At 44.3% G+C, this 27,968-nt stretch overlaps 1 long non-coding RNA gene across 1 annotated transcript; it reads right to left on the reverse strand.

The window, feature by feature from the left end:
- Positions 1-447: 447 nt before the first annotated feature.
- LOC146045016 (uncharacterized) lies at positions 448-27,934 on the reverse strand. The gene is made up of 3 exons (XR_014465367.1): positions 27,863-27,934; positions 837-871; positions 448-752 (listed from the first exon to the last, which is right to left on the reverse strand). It is a non-coding gene; the product is annotated as an uncharacterized LOC146045016 (long non-coding RNA).
- Between the last annotated feature and the right edge of the window lie 34 nt (positions 27,935-27,968).

Consider the following 27,968-nt stretch of genomic DNA (forward strand, 5'->3'; position numbering starts at 1 on the left):
ATAATATAATACAGTTGTCTACCCTCCCGCATCCTGCAGGAGGCTCCTGTTTCAGTCATGATTCTCCTGCTGCCCAGCATTGTATTACTTAAATCTCCCAGATTCTTCAGATTCTGCCAGTAATAGCACTAAAGACTTTCTTTGCAAAGACAGTCTTTTTTTGTAGCTGTTTAGGGGTTTCTCCTGATGACTATCATTATCTTCTATTATGGGAACCCCTGACAGGAGAGAGAAACAACAGCACATGATCACACATGGGGGCTTCTTTCTTTAGTTAAACGCATTTGTTTATTTATCTTATCTGGTGTTCATTATGATTTAGATAATGCTATAAAGGTATAGAAAACAGCACATCCAATAAAAATCGGTGGTGCCTACAAGATGCAGACTCCAGTGTTCACAATAAAATAACATATAATATACCAAAATCATACATATGCTTAGGGATGAATTCACACATGGTCAAATTGCATTTGGAATTTATTGCATAGACATCACATTAATCTTGTATACTGGGCCCTATTTAGACCTGATTGCAGGGCCTCTAATTCGCAGCCAATATTCAGTTAAGATGTTGTCCCGCTAGAGTGAAATCCCGCATTGCAGATCAATGTGCTTCACATCCATTCGTGAATATGTCCAAATCCACCGTAACAGGTTCACCATGGAATTAATTTTACAATCGCCAATACTCATCGAACTCACTGGCCTGGTACATAGGGGGGAAAGTCTAAAGTCATTGTTGCGGGTTACTGCGATAAGAAATTAGAATTAGTGGGGGCAAAGTAAAATATTTATAAATAGGCCCTTACATCATATAGACTGCTTACACTCACCCTTTTACATTGTCCACAAACTTGTTGTAGATTATCTAAAACACAGAGAAATCAAAATACGAGTCACCAACATCGAAACTCCATACGGAGAGACAAAATCTATAGACAGGATTATTGGGAATATCAAGAAAGACAAAATAATAGATTTGCCCCTCTTAATAGATTAGAGGGAGAGGACATTTTTTTAGACAGAAAAAGGAAATCCCTGTATCAGAAGGAAGAGAGGAAAAAGAGTGGGTAAAGAGAAGAAGAAAACAAATAGAATAAAGAGGAAACCTAAAAGAAAACAGGTTACTAATATAACCTGGGGAAAAAAACGTATTATACTTTTAGAGTAAGAAAGATAACTTCTTAATAAAGGACTTAAATTCTGTCCCGCCATAAAAGTAAATCAGTTTGAAATTTTTGTGGAGGTACAGAATTATTTAAAGAAGCTGACCTTAAAAAAGTTTTTTTTTTTTAAGGGGAAAGAGACTATAGAAAATGAAGGTAGGGAAGTTTTTAAGCCCAAATGGACTTTTTACCCGGCTCATGTGAAAGGCTGTTTTTAAAGAAACATTTAACACCCTAGTTGATCTGGCACAATTGGAGACAAAAAGAATACCTTTTAATCTTTTAATCAAAATGTTAAAAGATAACCATGAATTGGTTATTAAGCCAACAAAGGAGGGGGAACCATATTGATGAATAAGTCTGATTACGAAAAAGAGGTTTTAAGACAAATGGGAGAAAGAGACATATGATCAGGTCAAAGGGGGTCCAATGAAGAGGATACAAACAATCTTAAGTGAATATAAAGAGTATTGGAAACGAAGGGTAATCACAGATGGGATGCAGGGTAATCACAGATGGGATGCAGGGTCAAAATCCTGAATGGGTCATAATACCGACAAGGACAAAATCCTGACAAGGTCAAAATCCCGACATTTAAAATCCCGACAAAGACAAAATTCCTACATTTAAAATCCCGACAAGGTCAAAATAACGACAGATAGAATGTACAGGTGAAACAGTCAACATGACTTTCCGTCGACAGGTCGCGAGGTCGACATGGGTTTTTTCACAGTTATTTGACCCGACATGTGCCGACAGGCGGTATTTCATGCCCTACCATCCATTAGGGTGTGGTGGGAAAATAAAATATTGTGCCGAGCACAGCGAGGCACCGTGCCCGAATCATTGAGAGTGAAGCGAGCGATGTGAGGGTCTGCAGTTCACTTCCAACTTTGTCCATGTTGACTGTGTCGACATTCGGGTAAAAAAAAAACAGTTGTCAACCAAATGTCAACCTCGCGACCTTTCGACGGAAAGTCATGTTGACTGTTTCACCTGTAAATTCTATATGTCGGTATTTTGACCATGTCAGGATTTTAAATGTTGGGATTTTGTCCTTGTCGGGATTTTAAATGTCGGGATTTTGACCTTGTCGGGATTTGGCCCTTGTCGGTATTATGACCCATTCGGGATTTTGACACTGTCGGGATTTTGACTGTCGGGATTTCATACCGAATCCTCACAGACAATGAGTTAAAATTCTTGAAAATAGAAGAGCCCATCACTCCAACTATTTATATCCTCCCCAAAGTACACAAAGACCCTGTTAATTCCCCATGGTAGATCTTTAGTTTCCGGAATAAATTCCTTAACCTCTAACCTTTCTCAGTTTATCAATTCCTTCCTCCAGCCCACAGTTTTAGAAAACCCATCACATTTAAAAGACACTACTAGAGTATTGCAGTTTTTTAAAGAATTTATTTGGCAACATGATTATGTTTCAGCAACAGTGGATATTTGTTCCCTTTATACAGTGATAGACCATCACCAAGGGATAGATGCAGTAAAGATGGCACTTAGCACTTTTTTGTCGGATCAAACCAAACAGGGTCTTATTGTGGATGGGATAGATTTTATATTACATAATAAATATTTTATCTTTAAAGATGAATTTTATGTACAGAAGAGAGGGACCGCCATGGGCACTACGTTCACCCTAAATTACGCTAATATATTTTTGGATGTATGGGAAAAACAAATTATATGGAACAATAAACCTAGTGTCCTAGCGGAGATATAAAGACAATTTTCTTTTTATCTGGAGAGATTTGGTTTTATTGGACAAATTCTGTACTTACCTTAAAACCAATTATCGTAACTTAGTTTTAACTTTTGAAAAGTTCCATCAATGTTAATTTTTTAGATGTAACATTGTATATGGAAAATCAAACATTAAAAACAAAGAATTTTATTAAGAAGATTGACTCCAGATCCTATATAAACCAGGACAGTTGCCACCAACATCAGTGGTTGGACACTGCGCAATTTCGGAGTCTGAAAGGAAACTGTACTGTAATGGGTTTTTTATAGAAAAAGCAGAATAGATGAAACAGTGTTTTTTTAACAACTTATCGAAAAACTTATGGAAAAACTTGTGACTGTCGATAGACATAATCTAATAAAAGGGGAAAATACTACATACTAGCATATTTTCCAATGGTCATTTATAACCAATTACTCAACCCAACATATCAAGTGAAACAAATTTTAAATAGACAGAGGAGACCTTCCATAGAGACCACAATGTCTTTTTAGAAGAGCCCCTAATCTTAAATTAAAGCTAGTGAGTAGCCACCATCCAGCATCCCCCAAAAAAGACTAGAATAGTACCAGAAGTATTTTCGGTGCGCAGATTGTGTAGGAATGTGTGCAATAATTTTGGTCAAAAACTGGTAGAGAAAACCATAAACCAAACTAAACTCAAGATCAAAGATTTTATAACCTGCAATTCGACCAATGTAATTTATGGGTTAGAATATTTGTGCAACCTATTTCACATTGGTAGAACTAGTAGACAATTAAAAGTACGCATAAGTGAACATTTGCGGAATGTACGCAAAGAGGTGGAGACTCATGCATTATTTATGCATTTTAAAGAAAAACACTCATGCGATGTCAGCCAAATTAAAAAAAAAAATATTAAAAAAATCATGAACACTGCCTTTTGACTGTCTGTAAATACCCAGTTGTTTGCATCCCTGTCTCCTTTTGTAAAGCGCAACAGAATATACTACGCTATATAATAAACTGTTAATAAATATAAATAATGAACACCTCTAGAGGCAATAACATAGCAAAAAAATTAGCCAAGAGGAAATGAGAATGATTTTTATGTGTACAACTCTAATTCTAAACGGTCTTAATTAGGATTTTGAGTTAAAATGGTTTTTTACTTGACAGTTTTTACAGTTTTTATCTGCTTGTTTTATTCAGTCTATATTATAAGAAATATATGTGTTTTTATTATTCAATTTTGGTGCCATTATTAATTCGCTATTTTTATCTTTTATTTATCATGATCTGGATGTTCATTGGTAAACGGATCCCATTCCCATGTATAAAAGGCATGGAAGGCATAATATGAAGCCCCTGACACACAAGCTTAGGTATCGGAGTTTGAGACATCATTTCTGCCTGTCTAAATGAACTTCCACCTATTGGAATACACATGGAACACTTAACGTACTTCTGCCCGGTCAGAAGGAAGCCAGATCAAGTCTGTCCTGTGCAATGTATGGCGGAAGCGTAATGCTGGCATTTGGAACGCATGGCGGGGAAATAATGGAGAGCTTCTGAAAGCGGGAAAAGATATAGTGTGGGCGGTGGACACATATTAATATAATAATATATTATATATATATTATAATAATATCCGCTGCATATGAGTCTTTTATTTCCAAGTGCCGTCCATATCGTCTGCTATATATATATATATATATATATATATACAAATATATAGGAAGGGAGATAACCCGGCACTCAGTACAAACAATCCTCAATTGCTCCAGGTGACCCTGCCTAGGGTAATACGTGCATGGATGCTCATAGTGGAGCGGTGGCCGGCACTCACGGAGACTCTTCAATATAAATGAATCAGCAACACCACAGGATGTATATACATATATATATATATATATATATATATATATATATATATATATAGACATGCGGAGGAACCGGCACTCCAAAACGCTGTGCTGGATATAAAATGCCCCGGTGCCTTCCTAACGCGGGGATTGCATGCATACAAGGTAACAGAGAGGTGGCACTCGGAGATGGAAATATATAGAAAAACGCCTGCAATCACTTCAGATCCACAGTATAGCCCTAAAGGGCTATATGAAGTGATTGCTGTCTTCAGCTACTGCCACATGATGAGTATTGTGAATCATTGCTTTATATCTCATTAAAAGGATTTTATTGCATATATTTGCATGGGTGTGCTGGCCCAGTCTTTCCATGGAACGGTATTCACCTATCCGGTGATTGATGCATTATATATATATATATATATATATATATATATATATATATATATATATTGATCCAATACTGCCGGCACTCATAGATGATTGTCCACAACTTGCTCATGTGCCAGAATTCTTGAAAAAATAACATCCAATATCCCAATTAAGCGATAACAAACGGCACTCAGAGACGTCCAACAAGTTTAAAGGGCTTTAGTGGTAGAAATACAGGGTAACGTTTCGGTGTATGATCACCTTCCTCAGACCCTCCTACAGCACTGTGTGACCCTTCTAACAGCACATTTATACCTACCTGGCCATCTGGACCCGGGACATCACGGCGCCACCCACGCAGCACAGGAACGCACAGCCGCTTACTTCCGGCACAGCTAGCAGCAGTCATCGCGAGAGAGTCACCCAGCCTGCGCGTCATCACCAGGAAGCACACAGCTTCCGGCGTCAGACACGCCAGGCATCCCTGACAACCAATGCACTGCGTCCCACATACCAGGAAGGAGCGCGCTTGCGTTCCAAATACTATGGGCATGCGCACTGTGATATTTAGGGAACACAGACGGCCACAATAAGACAATATGCTTAGACTAGGCAAACATCTGACTCCACGGACAATCTATCAGCTAAACTTAGGGGACAAGCCCCAGCACTCACCCACACCGCCCCACACTCCGTGTGCTGATGTAGTGGTGAATCGAGAAGCCCGCCCCGTAGTACAGCATGAATAAAGCCATGGGTAACTTGATTGCTGCCTAGAAAAAACAACAGAAAAATAGTGAAAAACATGACAATACAATAAAACATTCATAGCCTGTCAATACAGAAAAGAGGATAAATATAACAAGAATCATCATTGCACAGTTAATGCTAAAGAAATCAGATTAAACTGTTCCAATTAAATTTCTCATTCAATCCCATAGGATGAATGGTCCCCAGTCTAAAGATCCATTTGGATTCCAGCAACAGTAGCTGTTTAGCTCTATTGCCACCACGTAAGGATTCCTTGACATGATCAATCATGAAGTATTTAAGGGCACTAATGGGATGTTGCATGGTTTTAAAATGACGCGCCACCGGTTGGTCCACAACCCTGCCAGCAATTGACAAATTGATCGCCGACCGGTGGAGTCCCATTCGATCTCGGAACGACCTAGTTGTTTGCCCAATGTAATATAAATTGCACAGGCATACAATCACATAAACGACATGAGACATTTTACAGGTCAGTACCTGTCTAATGTCAAATTTCTGCTCACTGTGGGGATGTTTAAAAGACCGACAGGTGACAATGTGTTTGCAGGTGGCACATGACAGACAACTGTAGCAACCAGGGGGTTTGAAAGTTGTATTAAAAGGCTTTGGAATACCCATCCCGGTGATGTCAGTCTTCATCAACCGGTCTTTCAAATTAGAGCCTCGTTTGAAGGCCGCCAATGGTCTCAAATTTCTTAACCCTGGTAGCTCTGTGTCTGTTTTTATAATGGGCCATAAAGCGTTAGTGGCGTGCCTGATCACAGGACTTGCCGTCGAGAAGGAACTGGTCCATGGTAAGATCATGGTTGAGTCCCTGGTTTTGGGGACAAACAATTGAGCCCTAGGTAGACTCATCACCTGGTGCTTTTGGCTCTGCAGAACGTTGGGATCATAACCCCGTTGTACAAATTTGGCAATAAGACAATCCAAACGTTCCTCAACCTTGTGTCTGTCACTCATGATGCGTGCTATCCTCATCATCTGGGATAGAGGTAGGCCCCGCTTCAGGGCTGGCGGGTGATGACTCCCAGCCATCAGGAACGTGTTCCTGTCGACATCTTTAAAGTAGACATCAGTTTTTATCCTGCCCTCCTCAATGGTGACAGCTACATCTAAAAAGTGGGTGGTTTTGGCATCCCAGGTGGCAGTGTACTTAATCGTTGAATTAGCTGAATTCACACGATTAATCATTTTTTCGAGGTTCTCAACCCCCCCTCTCCATAGTATAAAAATATCATCGATATAGCGTGTATACGCTAGCAGATGGGGGCTGACTTCAGGGTGATCAAGGAACATGAATTCCTCCTGGGCAAACATGTACACATTTGCAAACGAGGGGGCTACGGCAGACCCCATAGCACACCCCCGTAATTGCAAATAGTACGCGCCATCAAACAGGAAGTAGTTCCTTTTCAAAGTTAAATTGAGCAACCTGCAAAAAAGAGCATGATCAAACAATGTCGGATCCAAATATTGGTCAATGAAAGACGATGCAGCCTCCATCCCCCCATCATGAGGAATGGAGGTATAGAGGCTGCATACATCTAAGCAAACCATCAATGTTCCATCAGGAACTGGCCCAACTTCATTTAATAACTTAAGAAATGACGTGGTGTCTTTCAAAAAGGATTTTTTAAGTAGTAATAAAGGCTGCAACAGAAAATCTAACAATTGGGCCACAGGCTGATATAGAGAGTCCCGGGTAGCAATAATAGGTCTTCCGGGTGGCCGCTCGCAATTCTTGTGCACTTTCGGTAACGAATATAATACCGGAACTTTGGGCCACTCCGTACACAAGGATTTGTAGATTTTAGATGAAATAATGCCATCTTTAGTAGCTGTATTCAAAAGATCATTAAGTTCAACTTGATACTGTTGAGTGGGGTTAATCTTCAGTTTCAAATAAACTTCTTCATCAGCCAGTTGGCTGTACAGTTCTTCCCGATAATCATCCAGGGCCTGGACGACAATGGCCCCGCCTTTGTCGGCGGGTCTAATCACGATGTCATCGTAACTACTTAAGTCGCTCAAGGCCTTAGATTCGGCCATCGTGAGATTCTTCCTCATCTTCGCAGGGGCGGAGGTAAATTTTTGAACAGAGTCATCAAGTAGACGTCCGAAAGTACGGATCGAAGGATTATAGGATATTGGATCATATTTAGATTTTGAGCGTGAAATGAGGAATTTATCCAAAGGACTGCTACTGTCTGAAGTTGGTGAATGTTGATAATGTTCCTTCAGACGCAATTTGCGGAGGAACTTATGATGATCCAACTTCCAGGTAAAAGCATCATGGGAGTTGGTAGGGACATAGCTCAGTCCTTTGTTTAAGACCTGCAATTCAGTTTGACTCAGGGTACGATGTGATAGATTAATTACTACATTCTCCGGTGGGAGACCAGGCGTGGCGGATTTCGCCTTATTTCGGCGGTTCTGTCGCCCCCGACGGGTGGCCGGCCTCTGTGCCCCCGTTTGGGCTGTGGTGGAGCTTGGCCTAAAGGGACGTCCTGGGACCCTGAGGCTTCATCAGACTCGGATATAATGAAGTCACTATCACTGGTGACTGCCACGGTATCTTTGCGTGGCCGCTGTCTTGAGCCTCTTGGTTGCCATGGGCGCCTTCTACGCTCACTATTCTCCTGCCGTTGGTAATTGCCTGATGCCCAACCGTATACCCTGTTTTCCTCGTAATCTTGATCAACAGTTCTCCTTTTGCTACGTTTGAATTTAATTAATTCATCTCTATAACTCTGACACTGCTGCTCAAGCTTCTCCAGCCAATGAGCATTGGTGGTATCATTCAGTATACTATTATTAGCATTGATAAGTGTGCTAATTTTGGTTTTCGTGATCTGAAGTTCCCGTCCAGCCTCCTCAATAACCAGGACCATCAGGTCCAATGAGCAATGGTTCAATATCCCGACCCATTTGCGTACGAATTCAGGGTTATTTCTCCCAATGGTTGGGGTGTTACGCACCCTGAACCCCCTCGGGATTCTTTTTGCACGGAAATAATCAGAGAGTGAAGAACCATGCATAGAGAAATCAATCTCACGGCGGCGAAGGCGAAATAGCTGATGATAAATTTCATCCATAGAAATGCTTGTATCCTGTGCAGGATCATCCTTGTCAAACAGAATATCCTCAATCTGCGCAGGCGTATAAGTAAAAGTCTCACATGCTTGTGTAGCAAATACCTGACATCCTAATGAATCACCTGTTGCATCACTCACAGATTGATCCATGGTGACTGTGACAGGTTAAACAATAATGAAGTAGGTATAAAGATGCAGTCAGGTCGCAGGGTTCAGTGTCAACACAATTCAGCTGACACAGCGTGTCCACAATATGAAGCTGGTGCCTTGCAACCGGTGTATAGGGAATGACTCCCAAAACACAACAATATTGATCCAATACTGCCGGCACTCATAGATGATTGTCCACAACTTGCTCAGGTGCCAGAATTCTTGAATTCTGGCACCTGAGCAAGTTGTGGACAATCATCTATGAGTGCCGGCAGTATTGGATCAATATTGTTGTGTTTTGGGAGTCATTCCCTATACACCGGTTGCAAGGCACCAGCTTCATATTGTGGACACGCTGTGTCAGCTGAATTGTGTTGACACTGAACCCTGCGACCTGACTGCATCTTTATACCTACTTCATTATTGTTTAACCTGTCACAGTCACCATGGATCAATCTGTGAGTGATGCAACAGGTGATTCATTAGGATGTCAGGTATTTGCTACACAAGCATGTGAGACTTTTACTTATACGCCTGCGCAGATTGAGGATATTCTGTTTGACAAGGATGATCCTGCACAGGATACAAGCATTTCTATGGATGAAATTTATCATCAGCTATTTCGCCTTCGCCGCCGTGAGATTGATTTCTCTATGCATGGTTCTTCACTCTCTGATTATTTCCGTGCAAAAAGAATCCCGAGGGGGTTCAGGGTGCGTAACACCCCAACCATTGGGAGAAATAACCCTGAATTCGTACGCAAATGGGTCGGGATATTGAACCATTGCTCATTGGACCTGATGGTCCTGGTTATTGAGGAGGCTGGACGGGAACTTCAGATCACGAAAACCAAAATTAGCACACTTATCAATGCTAATAATAGTATACTGAATGATACCACCAATGCTCATTGGCTGGAGAAGCTTGAGCAGCAGTGTCAGAGTTATAGAGATGAATTAATTAAATTCAAACGTAGCAAAAGGAGAACTGTTGATCAAGATTACGAGGAAAACAGGGTATACGGTTGGGCATCAGGCAATTACCAACGGCAGGAGAATAGTGAGCGTAGAAGGCGCCCATGGCAACCAAGAGGCTCAAGACAGCGGCCACGCAAAGATACCGTGGCAGTCACCAGTGATAGTGACTTCATTATATCCGAGTCTGATGAAGCCTCAGGGTCCCAGGACGTCCCTTTAGGCCAAGCTCCACCACAGCCCAAACGGGGGCACAGAGGCCGGCCACCCGTCGGGGGCGACAGAACCGCCGAAATAAGGCGAAATCCGCCACGCCTGGTCTCCCACCGGAGAATGTAGTAATTAATCTATCACATCGTACCCTGAGTCAAACTGAATTGCAGGTCTTAAACAAAGGACTGAGCTATGTCCCTACCAACTCCCATGATGCTTTTACCTGGAAGTTGGATCATCATAAGTTCCTCCGCAAATTGCGTCTGAAGGAACATTATCAACATTCACCAACTTCAGACAGTAGCAGTCCTTTGGATAAATTCCTCATTTCACGCTCAAAATCTAAATATGATCCAATATCCTATAATCCTTCGATCCGTACTTTCGGACGTCTACTTGATGACTCTGTTCAAAAATTTACCTCCGCCCCTGCGAAGATGAGGAAGAATCTCACGATGGCCGAATCTAAGGCCTTGAGCGACTTAAGTAGTTACGATGACATCGTGATTAGACCCGCCGACAAAGGCGGGGCCATTGTCGTCCAGGCCCTGGATGATTATCGGGAAGAACTGTACAGCCAACTGGCTGATGAAGAAGTTTATTTGAAACTGAAGATTAACCCCACTCAACAGTATCAAGTTGAACTTAATGATCTTTTGAATACAGCTACTAAAGATGGCATTATTTCATCTAGAATCTACAAATCCTTGTGTACGGAGTGGCCCAAAGTTCCGGTATTATATTCGTTACCGAAAGTGCACAAGAATTGCGAGCGGCCACCCGGAAGACCTATTATTGCTACCCGGGACTCTCTATATCAGCCTGTGGCCCAATTGTTAGATTTTCTGTTGCAGCCTTTATTACTACTTAAAAAATCCTTTTTGAAAGACACCACGTCATTTCTTAAGTTATTAAATGAAGTTGGGCCAGTTCCTGATGGAACATTGATGGTTTGCTTAGATGTATGCAGCCTCTATACCTCCATTCCTCATGAGGGGGGGATGGAGGCTGCATCGTCTTTCATTGACCAATATTTGGATCCAACATTGTTTGATCATGCTCTTTTTTGCAGGTTGCTCAATTTGGTACTTGTTTCCTAGCACGGCCACACCGATTAAGATCGGAGTGGTCGTGCTGAAAAAAATCGGGTCGATCGCATCGCATGCGATTTGGTCGCATGCGATGCGATCGACGCGACCGACCGATTTTTGACCCGATTTTTTTCATTGAATCCAATGTAAATTGGGTCCCTGGGACCCAATTTTACATTGTATTCAATGAAAAAAATTCCCAACCCCCCCAAATTGAAGCGCGTAAACAGCAGCCCACGATAGACGCATACCCGAAGCGTGGCGAGCGCAGCGAGCCCGCGAGGGGTGGCGGTACGCGTCCTCCGACCTTTTCATGCCCTACTATCCACTAGGGCGTGGAGTGAGAATAGAATAGTGTGGCGAGCGCAGCGAGCCACCGAGCCCGAAGCGTGGCGAGCGCAGCGAGCCCCGCGAGGGGACGCGGATACCTTCACAGGTAAACGCGTCCCTTCGCGGGCTTCACAGGTGTCCGCGTCGCCACGGACACCTGTGAAGCCCGCAAGGGGACGCGTATAACTGTGAAGGTATCCGCGTCCCCTCGCGGGGCTCGCTGCGCTCGCCACGCTTCGGGCTCGGTGGCTCGCTGCGCTCGCCACACTATTCTATTCTCACTCCACGCCCTAGTGGATAGTAGGGCATGAAAAGGTCGGAGGACGCGTACCGCCGCCCCTCGCGGGCTCGCTGCGCTCGCAACGCTTCGGGTTGGCGTCTATCGTGGGGCGACGACGGGGACATCTATAATGTGAAATGGGTCATATGGACCCATTTCACATTTTTTTACATTTTTACACCATTTCAATGTTAAATTTTTTTTTAACATTAAATCCTATGCAAAAATCGGGGGCATCGCGTCGCATCGCGTCGGGACCAATGTTAATGGTCCCGACCGACGCGATGCCCCCGATATTTTACCTTTCCCGACAAGATTTCAATGTTAAAATATTTTTTAACATTGAAGTCTATGGAAATATCGGGGGCATCGCGTCGGTCGCGTCGGGACCAATGTTAATGGTCCCGACCGACGCGATGCCCCCGATATTTTATCCTAGCCGGCAAAATGGACCTGATTTAAAAAGAAATCGGGTCCATCGTGGGTAATCGTGTCCCTTAAGTAAGGGACACGATTACTCACGATTGTGGCCGTGCTAGGAAACAAGTACCCTCAATTTAACTTTGAAAAGGAACTACTTCCTGTTTGATGGCGCGTACTATTTGCAATTACGGGGGTGTGCTATGGGGTCTGCCGTAGCCCCCTCGTTTGCAAATGTGTACATGTTTGCCCAGGAGGAATTCATGTTCCTTGATCACCCTGAAGTCAGCCCCCATCTGCTAGCGTATACACGCTATATCGATGATATTTTTATACTATGGAGAGGGGGGGTTGAGAACCTCGAAAAAATGATTAATCGTGTGAATTCAGCTAATTCAACGATTAAGTACACTGCCACCTGGGATGCCAAAACCACCCACTTTTTAGATGTAGCTGTCACCATTGAGGAGGGCAGGATAAAAACTGATGTCTACTTTAAAGATGTCGACAGGAACACGTTCCTGATGGCTGGGAGTCATTACCCGCCAGCCCTGAAGCGGGGCCTACCTCTATCCCAGATGATGAGGATAGCACGCATCATGAGTGACAGACACAAGGTTGAGGAACGTTTGGATTGTCTTATTGCCAAATTTGTACAACGGGGTTATGATCCCAACGTTCTGCAGAGCCAAAAGCACCAGGTGATGAGTCTACCTAGGGCTCAATTGTTTGTCCCCAAAACCAGGGACTCAACCATGATCTTACCATGGACCAGTTCCTTCTCGACGGCAAGTCCTGTGATCAGGCACGCCACTAACGCTTTATGGCCCATTATAAAAACAGACACAGAGCTACCAGGGTTAAGAAATTTGAGACCATTGGCGGCCTTCAAACGAGGCTCTAATTTGAAAGACCGGTTGATGAAGACTGACATCACCGGGATGGGTATTCCAAAGCCTTTTAATACAATTTTCAAACCCCCTGGTTGCTACAGTTGTCTGTCATGTGCCACCTGCAAACACATTGTCACCTGTCGGTCTTTTAAACATCCCCACAGTGAGCAGAAATTTGACATTAGACAGGTACTGACCTGTAAAATGTCTCATGTCGTTTATGTGATTGTATGCCCAGCTACTGTTGCTGGAATCCAAATGGATCTTTAGACTGGGGACCATTCATCCTATGGGATTGAATGAGAAATTTAATTGGAACAGTTTAATCTGATTTCTTTAGCATTAACTGTGCAATGATGATTCTTGTTATATTTATCCTCTTTTCTGTATTGACAGGCTATGAATGTTTTATTGTATTGTCATGTTTTTCACTATTTTTCTGTTGTTTTTTCTAGGCAGCAATCAAGTTACCCATGGCTTTATTCATGCTGTACTACGGGGCGGGCTTCTCGATTCACCACTACATCAGCACACGGAGTGTGGGGCGGTGTGGGTGAGTGCTGGGGCTTGTCCCCTAAGTTTAGCTGATAGATTGTCCGTGGAGTCAGATGTTTGCCTAGTCTAAGCATATTGTCTTATTGTGGCCGTCTGTGTTCCCTAAATATCACAGTGCGCATGCCCATAGTATTTGGAACGCAAGCGCGCTCCTTCCTGGTATGTGGGACGCAGTGCATTGGTTGTCAGGGACGCCTGGCGTGTCAGACGCCGGAAGCTGTGTGCTTCCTGGTGATGACGCGCAGGCTGGGTGACTCTCTCGCGATGACTGCTGCTAGCTGTGCCGGAAGTAAGCGGCTGTGCGTTCCTGTGCTGCGTGGGTGGCGCCGTGATGTCCCGGGTCCAGATGGCCAGGTAGGTATAAATGTGCTGTTAGAAGGGTCACACAGTGCTGTAGGAGGGTCTGAGGAAGGTGATCATACACCGAAAAGTTACCCTGTATTTCTACCACTAAAGCCCTTTAAACTTGTTGGACGTCTCTGAGTGCCGTTTGTTATCGCTTAATTGGGATATTGGATGTTATATATATATATATATATATATATATATATATATATATATGGTTTTAGCTGCTAGAATATTCCTATTAGGCCCAACCTCCATGAAGAAGGGGTGGGAAGGATTGTGGGTATAAATATAGGAATAAAGACTGTCCTCCATTACCTTGATAAAGATACAATCCTGTATCAAAATCCTATCTAGTATCTACTGGACTTCCTGACCCTGGATAGAAACGGCCTCTTGCGGGGACACCTGTGGGACATATATTATTCTGCTGTTTTAGTCAACAACTTGTCTGTGGACCTTATGAAAGGGTGAGAGTCCTGTACATCTATTTGGTTTTAATTTAAATGTTCGGTTGTGCAATAAAAAGGGTGTTTTACACCATTTGGAGCAATCCTCTTTCTTTCACATGTGACGTTCTGTGGAGGAGGAGTGGAACTCAGGAGGAGTGGGAGCTGAAAGTGTGACATCTCCTATGTTGGTTACAGTGCTGGTATAGTCTACAATAAGTTTGTTCGAATCTCATGATCTTACCTACTCTGAGTGAATTACTTTTATTGTTGAAAAGGGTATTTTCCACCATTGGAGCCTCTCTTTTTTTTACATGTTTGTGGGGGAAGAACAGGGGAGCAGAACCATTTGTTATCATAACAAAAATTAACCATCCAGAGTGGTACGAGCAATGAGAATTGAGTTACTTATTTACCCGATGATGCTATAACCTTATACCAAACGTTATTACACTATATGAGATTTTGTTTTTTAATATTCTGAGCATTCTTCATGAGCAGAAGCTCCGGAGTGGATTGATACTGCAACAATCTTTTCAGCGCATGGGGAGCTTATGGTGATTTTTCTGTATTTGCACTTGTTTTGGGTGGGTTGTGGCAGCCTCCCTTATCATTATTAGAACCCTGAGCACAAATAGTTTTGTCTTTCATTTCTTTGCTGGATGTATAATAAGTGTTTGGGATAAAATGTGTCTTTTATTATGTCCAGGAATTGAGGAAGAGGAGCTCTAGGACTGAAGAGATGTTTTGATGCTAAAAACGTTCCCGTTGTCTCTGTGGAAATTATCACACGTCTCCTTCTGGCACCAAAATTCTACACTTGGTTAAACTTAGAAGGAAATGTTCTGCCCTTTGTGACCTCCGCACGATAACTGATTATGGCGTGTATCACTGACCGCCGCAGCGCTATCACCGGACTGTCATTGACCAGCCACAGTCCTGACACCTCAGAATATATGAAGGAAAGTGACACTTAGGTATTTGATGACTGCTGTACTGTACGTCCCCAAAACTTTGCTTCTACAACATCTTTACAGTTTAGATGGTTAAGGACAAACTTAGGGGCTTATTTATCAAGGAGTGATAAAAGTCATTGGGCAGATGTATTAAGCCTTAACAAGAGATAAATGCAAGGGTGATAAAGAGAGCTAAATGTCCAGCCAATCATCTCCTAACTGCCATGTTTCAGGTTGTGTTCGAAAAAAGTCAGTAAGGAGATGATTGGTTGGACATTTATCTCTCTTTATCACCTTTGCATTTATCTCTTGTTAAGGCTTAATACATCTGCCCCATTGTGAGTGATAATGGATGCTCTATTGAAGATGGGATGGTGTCCATAGCAACCAATCAGATTCTATCTAATATCTTCTAGAAGTTTCCAAATAAATAAGAAGTAGGATCTGATTGGTTGCTATGGGCAATATTTAACCTTCAATAGAACTCCCATCTTGGTAAACTTACCCCTAAGTGTTAGGGTTTCAACTACTAATTGTTTTTAGAAAAATGACAGTTGGGGGCTGATTTGTCAGGGCACCATTAATCATAAACAACTAGATTCACCACTCGTTTATAAATGGACACCTTAAAGTATGTTTATTATTTGTTTAGATTATGGACTATAACTTTATAAAGATCCTGTTGCCTTTGCGTTAAGGTACTTTTTACATAAATACAATACAGATGGAGCCGCTCCCGTCGGAGTGTCTCCTGGCGATAGGATCGCCATCCGCCACCGCCAGCTGACGGAAGGGGGTGCGCATGCACAAGGCACTCACGCTCCCTGTTTGGTCTGAGCCCTCCACCACCCACCGCCGGTCCCCAGCTTCTCCCTGCAGCCCCCGCAGGCTACTCCACTCCCTGCCCGTCTCCCCGAAGTGAAGATGGGCAGGGAAAGCATTGCCCGCTCCTGAACTGCCTTGTGCTAACGGCGTCGCACGTGCATGTGAGACGCTCCCGCGTCCCTGTCAGATGGAGCGCCTCTCCACCAGATCCCGCCAGTGGAGGGGATCTGGCGAGGGCTGGTGCTAAATGAGAGGTGCGCCATCTATATGATGAGTGACCATCTAATGATTTTTCCTCTGTGCAGCCGCATGCGAGCAGATGCGTTAGTGTACACATCTGATCAAAACGTGCCACAGGATTTGCTAGGCGGGGGGTTGCGTTCGGTGGATAGATAAGCTTCTACTTATCTATCTAGTCCAATCTATACAATTATACCTACAATAGGATTGGTTGCCAGGAACAGGCTGAGGCAAGAATCAGCCCTGGCATACTTTGTGGAACACAGAGATCTCAGGTCGTTCTCTGCTACAGTGAAATGGGCGTTACTGGGTATCAACTAGGCAGCAAAATTGCAAATCCACTCAAGAGGACCGTCTCATTGGGGTGAGCATGTAACCATGCTATTGCTATTGCCATGCTATTCTAAGGCATACATAGTTGAGTTCAAGAACACATTAGTCCATGCTTTTGTTTCTAGGAGTGATGTCTGAAACAGGACCGGTTTAAAATAAGAATACAGTAGTCTCTCCTCTCTGTGGTACAGGAGTCTCTCCTTTCTGTGGTACAGTTGTCTCTCCTCTCTGTGGTACAGGAGTCTCTCCAATCTGTGGTACAGTAGTTTCTTCTCTCTGGGGTACAGTTGTCTCTCCTCTCTCTTGTACAGTAGACTCTCCTCTCTCTGGTACAGTAGTCTCTCCTCTCTGTGGCACAGTAGTCTCTCCTATCTGTGGCACAGTAGTCTCTTCTCTCTGTGGTACAGTAGTCTCTCCTCTCTCTGGTACAGTAGTCTCTCCTCTCTTTGGTACAGTAGTCTTTCCTCTTTGTTGTACAGTAGTCTCTCCTCTCTGTGGTACAGTAGTCTCTCCTCTCTGGTACAGTAGTCTCTCCTCTCTGTGGTACAGTAGTCTCTCCTCTCTGTGGTACAGTAGTCTCTCCTCTCTGGGGTACAGAAGTCTCTCCTCTCTGGGGTACAGAAGTCTCTCCTCTCTGCTACAGTAGTCTCTCTTCTCTGTGGTACAGTAGTCTCTCCTCTCTGTGGTACAGTAGTCTCTCCTCTCTGTGGTACAGTAGTCTCTCCTCTCTGTGGTACAGGAGTCTCTCCTCTCTGTGGTACAGTAATCTCTCCTCTCTGTCCTCTTTGTGGTACAGTAGTCTCTCTTGTCTCTCCTATCTGTGGTACAGTAGTCTCTCCTCTCTGGGGTACAGAAGTCTCTCCTCTCTGGTACAGTAGTCTCTCCTCTCTGTGGTACAGTAGTCTCTCCTCTCTGTGGTACAGTAGTCTCTCCTCTCTGTGGTACAGTAGTCTCTCCTCTCTGGGATACAGTAGTATCTCCTCTCTGGTACAGTAGTCTCTCCTCTCTGTGGTACAGTAGTCTCTCCTCTCTGTGGTACGGTAGTCTCTCCTCTCTCTGGTAAAGTAGTCTCCTCTCTGTGGTACAGTAATCTCTCCTCTCTGTGGTACAGTAGTCTCTCCTCTCTGTGGTACGGTAGTCTCTCCTCTCTCTGGTAAAGTAGTCTCCTTTCTGTGGTACAGTAATCTCTCCTCTCTGTGGTACAGTAGTCTCTCTTGTCTCTCCTCTCTGTGGTAAAGTAGTCTCCTCTCTGTGGTACAGTAATCTCTCCTCTCTGTCCTCTTTGTGGTACAGTAGTCTCTCTTGTCTCTCCTCTCTGTGGTACAGTAGTCTCTCCTCTCTGGGGTACAGAAGTCTCTCCTCTCTGGGGTACAGAAGTCTCTCCTCTCTGGTACAGTAGTCTCTCCTCTCTGTGGTACAGTAGTCTCTCCTCTCTGTGGTACAGTAGTCTCTCCTCTCTGTGGTACAGTAGTCTCTCCTCTCTGGGATACAGTAGTATCTCCTCTCTGGTACAGTAGTCTCTCCTATCTGTGGTACAGTAGTCTCTCCCCTCTGTGGTACGGTAGTCTCTCCTCTCTCTGGTAAAGTAGTCTCCTCTCTGTGTTACAGTAATCTCTCCTCTCTGTGGTACAGTAGTCTCTCCTCTCTGTGGTACGGTAGTCTCTCCTCTGTCTGGTAAAGTAGTCTCCCCTCTGTGGTACAGTAATCTCTCCTCTCTGTGGTACAGTAGTCTCTCTTGTCTCTCCTCTCTGTGGTAAAGTAGTCTCCTCTCTGTGGTACAGTAATCTCTCCTCTCTGTCCTCTTTGTGGTACAGTAGTCTCTCTTGTCTCTCCTCTCTGTGGTACAGTAGTCTCTCCTCTCTGGGGTACAGAAGTCTCTCCTCTCTGGGGTACAGAAGTCTCTCCTCTCTGGTACAGTAGTCTCTCCTCTCTGTGGTACAGTAGTCTCTCCTCTCTGTGGTACAGTAGTCTCTCCTCTCTGTGGTACAGTAGTCTCTCCTCTCTGGGATACAGTAGTATCTCCTCTCTGGTACAGTAGTCTCTCCTATCTGTGGTACAGTAGTCTCTCCTCTCTGTGGTACGTTAGTCTCTCCTCTCTCTGGTAAAGTAGTCTCCTCTCTGTGGTACAGTAATCTCTCCTCTCTGTGGTACAGTAGTCTCTCCTCTCTGTGGTACGGTAGTCTCTCCTCTGTCTGGTAAAGTAGTCTCCCCTCTGTGGTACAGTAATCTCTCCTCTCTGTGGTACAGTAGTCTCTCTTGTCTCTCCTCTCTCTGGTAAAGTAGTCTCCTCTCTGTGGTACAGTAATCTCTCCTCTCTGTCCTCTTTGTGGTACAGTAGTCTCTCTTGTCTCTCCTCTCTGTGGTACAGTAGTCTCTCCTCTCTGGGGTACAGTAGTCTCTCCTCTCTGGGGCACAGTTAGGGGCGGATTGGCTACGCAATCCGAGCCGGGAAGGATTGCGAAGCAGCGGGGGGGGGGGGGGGGGGCTCTCCCTACTCCGGTGGGGGGATGTGTGTGTGTGTGGGGGGGGGGCCTCGCTACTGCCCGGGGTAAGGAGGCGGTGGAGGTGTGCGCCTGCCGGCGGGTGACACCAAGGGCCGCAGCCTGGTCATAAAGAAGTGCAGGGTAGCCCAAAACAAATATGGCCGCCGCACCGCAGGGCTGATAGCACCGTCCCTGTCATGGTCGGCGGCCCTGGCAGTATGGAAATCTGGACCGGCCCACCGGGAAATGCCCACAGTATTAGTCTCTCCTCTCTGTGGTACTCTGAGAACATTCCTGGTGATAAATCTCTACTGCACAGATGGAAATGAGCCTACCTGTAGGAATCCTGCCCTTGGTGATAAATATACAGAATTGTCTGTTACTGTATATATAACGCTCTTTATAAAATCATTTAACCAGACCTGTAGATGTTCCCTGAGCACACTATGGTGCATGTTATATGGATATCAGCCATTTAGAGAATGTACGGTCTAGTCATCATTTTTATACTTCAGCCATAAATTTTAAAGTAGGAGATTTCTGTTTTAATTCCCATGCTAAAAAATTTATCAGGACGGAATGATAAGAATAAAACGAGTAACGACACAATCAGGGGTTGAACCAATGGAATGTGTAATTACCAAAAAGTGATTATTTGGATAAAAGATAAAGTATGTTAAAACTATTTTATTCTCAAACTTTGCTAAAGAATATTGAATAAAGAATTTATTATGAGTTTAGCGCTTGGACATAATGATTATAGCGTGAACAGATACCTTGGTCCCACTTACTGTATATATGGATCTAACAGGATTAGTGCTGGGCCGAGCTGAGAAAGTTGGGGAAAAGGAAGTTTCGGGGTGATTCAGACCACGCTGCAGGACAAATTCACTCCCCTGTCCGATGTTTGGGGTTTGCACATGTGCGAATACGGGCATGTCCGAACCCTCGAGCCCACACTCGCTGAAGCGTTTGCTCCATGAAGGGTGGGCAGGGGGAGGAAGCAGCGGGTACGCCCAGTGTTTTATGGGCGTGCCCATAGAAATGCTGGACGTACCCCTGCGAACCCAGGCGTGTCGATGACTGCTTGGGGCTGGCGGTTGATGTCACATGACGTCAGCGCCTGCTCCAAAATTGTCCATTTCTGGCCAGAATAGATGTTGGTCTAGACTGACTTCTATTAGCGAAGGGAAGAAAAATCATTCGCTGGTGAACGACCATCAAAGGGTTTTTCCTCCGTGCAGCCGCATGCTAGCGGATATGTAAGCGTGCACATCCATTCACATGCTAGTGCAGGAATTCGCTCTATGGGGGACAGGCGTTAGGCGGGCGGCGTTTACCTGCTCGCTAGGCAGCGAATATCTGCTACCTAGCGAACAGGTCTGAATCAGGCCCATTGTTTTCTGATATCCTTCTATTTATGTCCTTATCTATCCGTCCACCTGAATCAGCGTTAATGTAGTTTCTTTGGGATTTTACGAAGATGGGAGTTTGATTGAAGATGGGAAGTTGTCCATAGCAACCAATCAGATGCAGCTTCTTTTTAATTTAGCACCTTATAGAAGAAAATAGATAGCACCTGACTGGTTGCTATGGGCAACATCCCATCACCAATAGAACTCACATAGTAAATTTGGTACTTGTGTAATATCTGGGCGCCAGATTTTCTGATTGTATCGCATCGCATGCAATATACAATTCATGCTATGCGATTTTTCATTGTAAAGACCCGATTTTTAATTGTATAGTCACCCATGGGTGATTTCATACCCCCACTATCCAACTACGCATGGAGTTGACTTTATATAGTGTGGCGAGAGCAGCGAGCCACCGAGCCCGAAGCGTGGCGAGCGCAGCGAGCTCCGCGAGGGGACACAGAATACATGTAAAGTAATCTGCGTCCCCTCGCAGGGCTCACTGCGCTCCCCACGCTTCGGGCTCGGTGGCTCGCCACACTATATAAAATCAACTCCGTGCGTAGTTGAATAGTGGGGGTATGAAATCACCCATGGGTGACTATACATTGAAAAATCGAGTCTTTACAATGAAAAATCACATCACATCGCATGCTTTAACTGGTGGCATGCGATGAAAAATTTGGGCGCCCAGATAATACATAGTACTGTAAATTTAACCCTTATGGTGGAACACCTAGGTGTAGTAATGTCAGGGGCACAGACCTGATCATCTGGGTTCAAATTACTTTTTTGTATATTTTTTCACCATAACGTGATCAATTGGCCATTAGGCCGAACGGGCAATCAACTAGGTGAGCTACTGTATATAAACTTACCAATCAGCCGCTCCAACTAACTATATATCTGTCTAGCGTGTACCTAGCCTAAGCATTATTATATGATGTGGACTCGATACTAGCAGCATAAAATAATAGACGTGGCCCTAATCATATATAAAAAAATATCGCCCTCAGTAGAAAATAAATCATCTATAAAGAATATATAAAAGCCTGTATCAGGCTGTGTTTGAAAAATGACAGGAGCTGATTGGTAGGTATTTTATTTTTCTCCATTTATCTCTCTCCATGGTATCTTTTATAAAGCTCAATTTTGGTCGATATGGGTCACTTTTTGGTCAAAGTTGGAGGATTTAAACCCCTATTAATTGGGCTTTCAAGACTATAACGAACATTTACTTTTTACATTCATTTTGAAATGTTAGTAAATTTATATTCTAGCCCTGGAGCTCCAGCATTGATTAAGATTGAGTTTAAATCGATCAAGAGCGACCAAAAATTTACCAACACCAACCAAAATCAACCGTTACTAAATTTGCCCCCAAGTTATGACCATTATTCCCATTCATTATTTGTTTTGTTAGTGACTTGCATTTCAGTAATTTAGGAAATGAGGGTCTACATACTAAATTTCGAAGAGAGATAAGTACCAGCCAATCAGCACCTGTCATTTTTCTAACAACAGACTTTAACATGGCTGTTAGAAGCTGATTGGCAGGTACTTTGGATTCAGCGATTATCGAATGGGCGCGCATGTGCATGGTACACAGTGTGCATTCGTGTGCCGTCTGACCGAAGGCTAGCCTTCTCTCACTGCTCGCAGGTTGAAAGACACCCTACGGGCGTTTGGGGGCGGTAACGCAGCATTTTCTAGCAGCACCCCGGAAAAAGCAGGCATTTCCTGTCCATTGGGAGGGAGAGCCGCTGACATCATCAGTGGTCTCCTCCCCACGGCCTTCACAGCGACGAGTCCTGGCTTACTCAGCACAGCGAGCAGGGGAAAAATCATATGATGGTGAATAATTTCCCCCCTGTTGTGAGGAGCATGAGTTTGGCAAGGCCGCATTTACCTGCTCGCTGGGCTCCGAACACTCGCAGTGCAGCAGGTTAGTCTGAATCGGGCCCTTTATCTACGTCCGTTTTATCTCTCTCCATGTTTTTGTACTCACACCCATTGGTCATTAGGTTCCGTAAAATGTATTTGCATCTTGTACGGCGCTCAGTACTTGTGTATTGTTGCCAGGAAATCCCGCTTCAGTCTTATTTTGGATTTGGAATCTGCAGCAGCAAAACGTGAAAAAATGTCCTTTCTGCGGCGCCTTATTATATTGCTGAACACATTGCACAGCGGGCATGTACCACCGGTCTGATGTTGTAGAAATAATTCTGTGCATGCAAATATACGGCCGTACACATTTACTTATGGCTAACAGTCTGAGAATGATTGCTTTCCCGCGCCGCCGCGCTTCCCTGTGCGCAGCCCAGCCACTGTCGCCGTAATACCAAGATCCTTTTTTCATTCTCCTGGTCACACTTGAACTATACTTAGCAAATTGATAAGGTTCCACTGTTAAACTTTATTATCAGTGACACGAGCCTATGACACTTTATAAAAAGAATAATCCTCAACAATCTCTAGGTAATTAACACCTAGATAAACAAGCATAAATTTCTATATAGCCTTTATTTGGAGTAGCACTCAAATTTGCGTGAACCATGCTTTTTTTAATTAAAAGATAAATCCTTGTGACACTTTGCCTCAAACTTAATTATTCAGCATAGTATAATAAAAAATAAAGGCCATTAAACGTGTCTTGCTCTCTATGCCTGTATTAACAGGAAAACAGTTCAGTCCGGGTCATTTAAATTTCCTCTCGCCTTCCTCCTCCTTTAAAGGTTCCTTGGTTTTTACACATACGGTATAGTGGCTCAGCAAACAACAGGTGAGGCTTGTAAATACTGCCCCGTTTGGTACCACTTTTACCATCCCCGTGGAAATTCTCTGAGCATATGGCTTTTCATGGGCTTTCGGCTTCGTGCAAGAGCCTAGGAAATAGTGATATTCAGCAACGGCATCGGAGTTTAACGCAGCATCTTTTTCACGGTGCTGGCGTACGGCCAACCTGCGGTGCTTTGAATGGAGCTTGGCACTCCCACCACAATTTAAAGGCAGTGCCTATGAGAACAGGGCCCAGGAGATAACGTTGTAATGCATGCAGATGTTACACACACAAAAATCTATTCCCCAATCAAATTAATGATGGTAGGAATTAAATATATATACGTTTTGCCTGAAGATAGAGACTTGTAAATCTATCAGTGTTCGATGGCAAATCGCAACTGAGATTTAACATCAATGTGTTAGTAGGGAAGGTGCTGGGTGAGGATTACAGTAGCCTGAACATGGCAAAAGTATTGCACCATTTAATATCTTGCCTTCGAGCAATAGCCATGAGTGATGTCAGAGCCGTGGTTAACATACTCATATAACTACCGAGCAATGAGCAACAAACAAAGAAACCCCTTGGCAATGAGCATGTAACTCCCTGGCAATAAGTATGCCCTGAGAACTAGCAGGAAACCCCTGAAAATGAGCATGTAACCCCTGGCAACATACAAGAAACACCTGACAACCGTCATGTATAGGGGGATACATGACAATGAGCATGTTACCCCTTGGCAATGAGCATGCAGGTACAAAAAAAATTATAATTAAAGTATAGTGTATTTCTAGTTATGCCACTGGATGTAGCCATTACATACTCATAAGTAAGGAAGCCAGGGACATATGGTTCAAACTTGGAGAGAGATAAAGATAAACTACAAATGAATCAGCTCCCAACTGTCATGTTACAAGCCATAGTTGTCGGAATGACATTAAGGGGCTAGTTGGTTGGTATTTTGGGTCAGATGTACTCAGCTTTGGAGAGAAAATACCAACTAGCCCCTAACTGTAATTTCAAAAACACAGCCCATAACATAACAGTTAGAAGCTTATTGGCTGGAGCTTTAAGTCGAACAAATCTTGGGTAGGGTGAAATAAATTAGTACCTACTTCTCTCCTGTATGGAAATTAAATGTTCATCCCACTTCCAGTACAAAGCAGGTAATACCACAGACTGTGTGGGCATGACTGTGTACTGTGGGGGCGTAGCCAGACTAAGTTGGGAATTGTGTCCCCATCATTTGTAGGTGGTGTACTGATGAAGAGAGTGTGGCCACACCATGTTGGTAGCGTGCCTACTTTTGAGACCTCTCTGCCAGTTCACAAATCCGCTGATTTGGGCTCCCAGTCCCACTTTCAGCAACAACAACAAAATGTTTAAATATATTTAAGAAAAACAATGCAGCAAGGATATAAGAGGACAAATCGTAAATCGTTTGCAGCGAATTCATGAAATTTATTTTACAAAATTAGAATATAATTAGCACCCAACTTTAACCTCCTCATTAGTGATTGGAGGTACCTGTGATCCTTCCAAAGATTTATTTGTAGGGGCCCATTTATCAAACCAGACACTTCAGCCACAAAAGTGTCAGTCACTGATGCTGAAGTGCTTGGTTTGTTAACCATATACTGATATGGCATGCTGGCTTAAGAGTGACACATCATATTTAAAAATAACAGAACACAGGCTACTTCCGAATTGCATTACATTATGAATCAGCTTCATAGTTTTTCTGTGTGTGCTTAGTGTGGAGGGAGCACATGCTGCATGTTATACCGCTATTTAATGGAAATTTGAGGGATACTTTATGTGCACTGTTTTATGTGTTTGGAGAGTGTTCTATGGGTGGTGTATCATCGCGTCTAACCAATGTCTACAGTTAGGAGAGGCTCGTACCTGGGTGTAGGAGGGGGGCTGTCACTGTCTCCGCCACCCATTGTCCCTATCATGCTTCCAGGTCTCCACAGTCCAGGGTCCCTGTTGTGCACCCGGGTCTCCACCATCCAGGGTCCCCGCCATCCAGGGTCCAGGCACCTGTATAATCCAATTAATTTCTGCTGCTGATTCCTCTCCCTATGCAGCCAAGCATCTGACTTGCCTTCTTCATTACTTTGTTACATTGCCTACCTGCCTTTCTGTCACCTGCAATAGTGACACCTACAGTAGATCCCTATCCTCCTCAGTAGTTTCCATTATAATGTGATTAATACTATATTTAGCCTTTGGGTTTTTAAGACCAAAGTGAATGACTTTACATTTTTATTTGGCATTAAAATGGTTCCACTTCACTTTCCTTTTCCCATGGGCTCTGTTTGAAACAATCACGACAGGAGGGAAATTTAGCTGCAGCAGACCCTCTATATATGTGGGAAAAGGATAGAACACCTTAGTTAGGTATCACATATCTATCACATACTGTATCAATAGCCAAGCTCTAACGAGAGGGCCCTCTTCCCTCCTTCTCTTAGTTGAACCATCTTCGATGTCATGAAATAATAATTATATAGGATAATAGCCAAAGATATCGATATTCTCCTCGCAGCTTTCTATAATGGTGTTGTGTTGAATACATAATTTGTGAATTAATTTGTGCATATAATTTATGCGCTTTTGTATTATATATATATATATATATATAGGCTTGTGTAAAGGATGCGGCACACCATTCACGAAAACAAGTACTATTTAATGGCACAGAGGGCAACGTTTCAATGCCTATGTCGGCATTTTCATCAGGCTGACATGCCGACATAGGCATTGAAACGTTGCCCTCTGTGCCATTAAATAGTACTTGTTTTCATGAATGGTGTGCCGCATCCTTTACACAAGCCTGTCTACTTCCTTCTTGCGGGCACCCATGCAATTGAGCTAAAGGAGGCCGTGCCGGACACCCTGGATTTCTATATATATATATATATATATATATATATATATATACATATATATATATATATTACAAATGCTGCGGAGAGATTGGGGACAAATGATGGTCAGGGAGAGAAGGCCAGATGATGGGCAGACTGAGGGGGTACAAATGCTAGGCAGAGAGAGAGTGGGAGATATGCTGGACAGAGAGAGGGGGAGATATGGTGGGCAAGGAGAGGCGGACAGACGTTTGGCAAGGAAAGGGGGACAGATGGAGGGCAGGGAGAGGGGTACAGATAGTGGGCAGGGAAAATGAGGACAGATGGTGGGCAAAGAGAGAGGGACAGATGCTGGGCAGGTAAAGGGGGATAAATGCTGGGAAGGGAGGGTGGTACAGATGTGGGGAGAGGGGGCAGATGGTAGGGAGATGGGGGACAGATGCTGGGCAGAGAGGGATGGGGGACAGATAATAAACAGGAGAAGGGGGCAGATGCTGGGCAGGGAGAGATATTCTGGACAGAGAGAGGGGAGAGATATGATGGGCAGAGAGAGGGGGGATGGTTGGCAGGGAGAGTGGGGACAGATGGAGGGCAGGGAGAGGGTGGGACAGATGGTGGGCAGGGAGAGGGGGGACATATGGTGGGCAGGGAGTGGGGGAAAATATGGTGGGCAGGGAGAGGGGGGACAGATGGTGGGCAGGGAGAGGGGAGACATATGGTGGGCAGGGAGAGGGGGGACAGATGGTGGGCAGGGAGAGGGAGGGACAGATGGTGGGCAGGGAGAGGGGGGGCAGATGGTCGGCAGGAAGAGGGGGGGACAGATGGTGGGCAGGGAGAGGGGGGACAGATGGTGGGCAGGGAGAGGGGGGACATATGGTGGGCAGGGAGTGGGGGACATATGGTGGGCAGGGATAGGGGGGACAGATGGTGGGCAGGGAGAGGGGAGACATATGGTGGGCAGGGAGAGGGGGGACAGATGGTGGGCAGGGAGAGGGGGGGCAGATGGTGGGCAGGGAGAGGGGGGGCAGATGGTGGGCAGGGAGAGGGGGGGGGGGCAGATGGTGGGCAGGGAGAGGGGGGGCCAGATGGTAGGCAGGGAGAGGGGGACAGATGGTGGGCAGAGTAGATGACAGATGCTGGACAGGGAGGGGGTGAGAGACAGAGAGAGAGAGAGAGAGAGAGAGTGAAGCTGCAGGTAGAGGCAGGACTCCCCAGAGCTACAGAGACAGTGGAGGCAGGGTGCATAGTGTATACTCACAGTCAGACAGTCAGCCCAGGTCCATGCTGTGAGAATGATGATCTCCTCCGTGTTCCTGTGATCAGAGAGGAGTTCCTCCTGCAATCTGGGGCACTTCTATTAAGCA

This window comes from Crinia signifera, chromosome 11 (genome assembly GCF_055691185.1).
Source record: "Crinia signifera chromosome 11, ASM5569118v1, whole genome shotgun sequence".
NCBI lineage: Eukaryota > Metazoa > Chordata > Amphibia > Anura > Myobatrachidae > Crinia > Crinia signifera.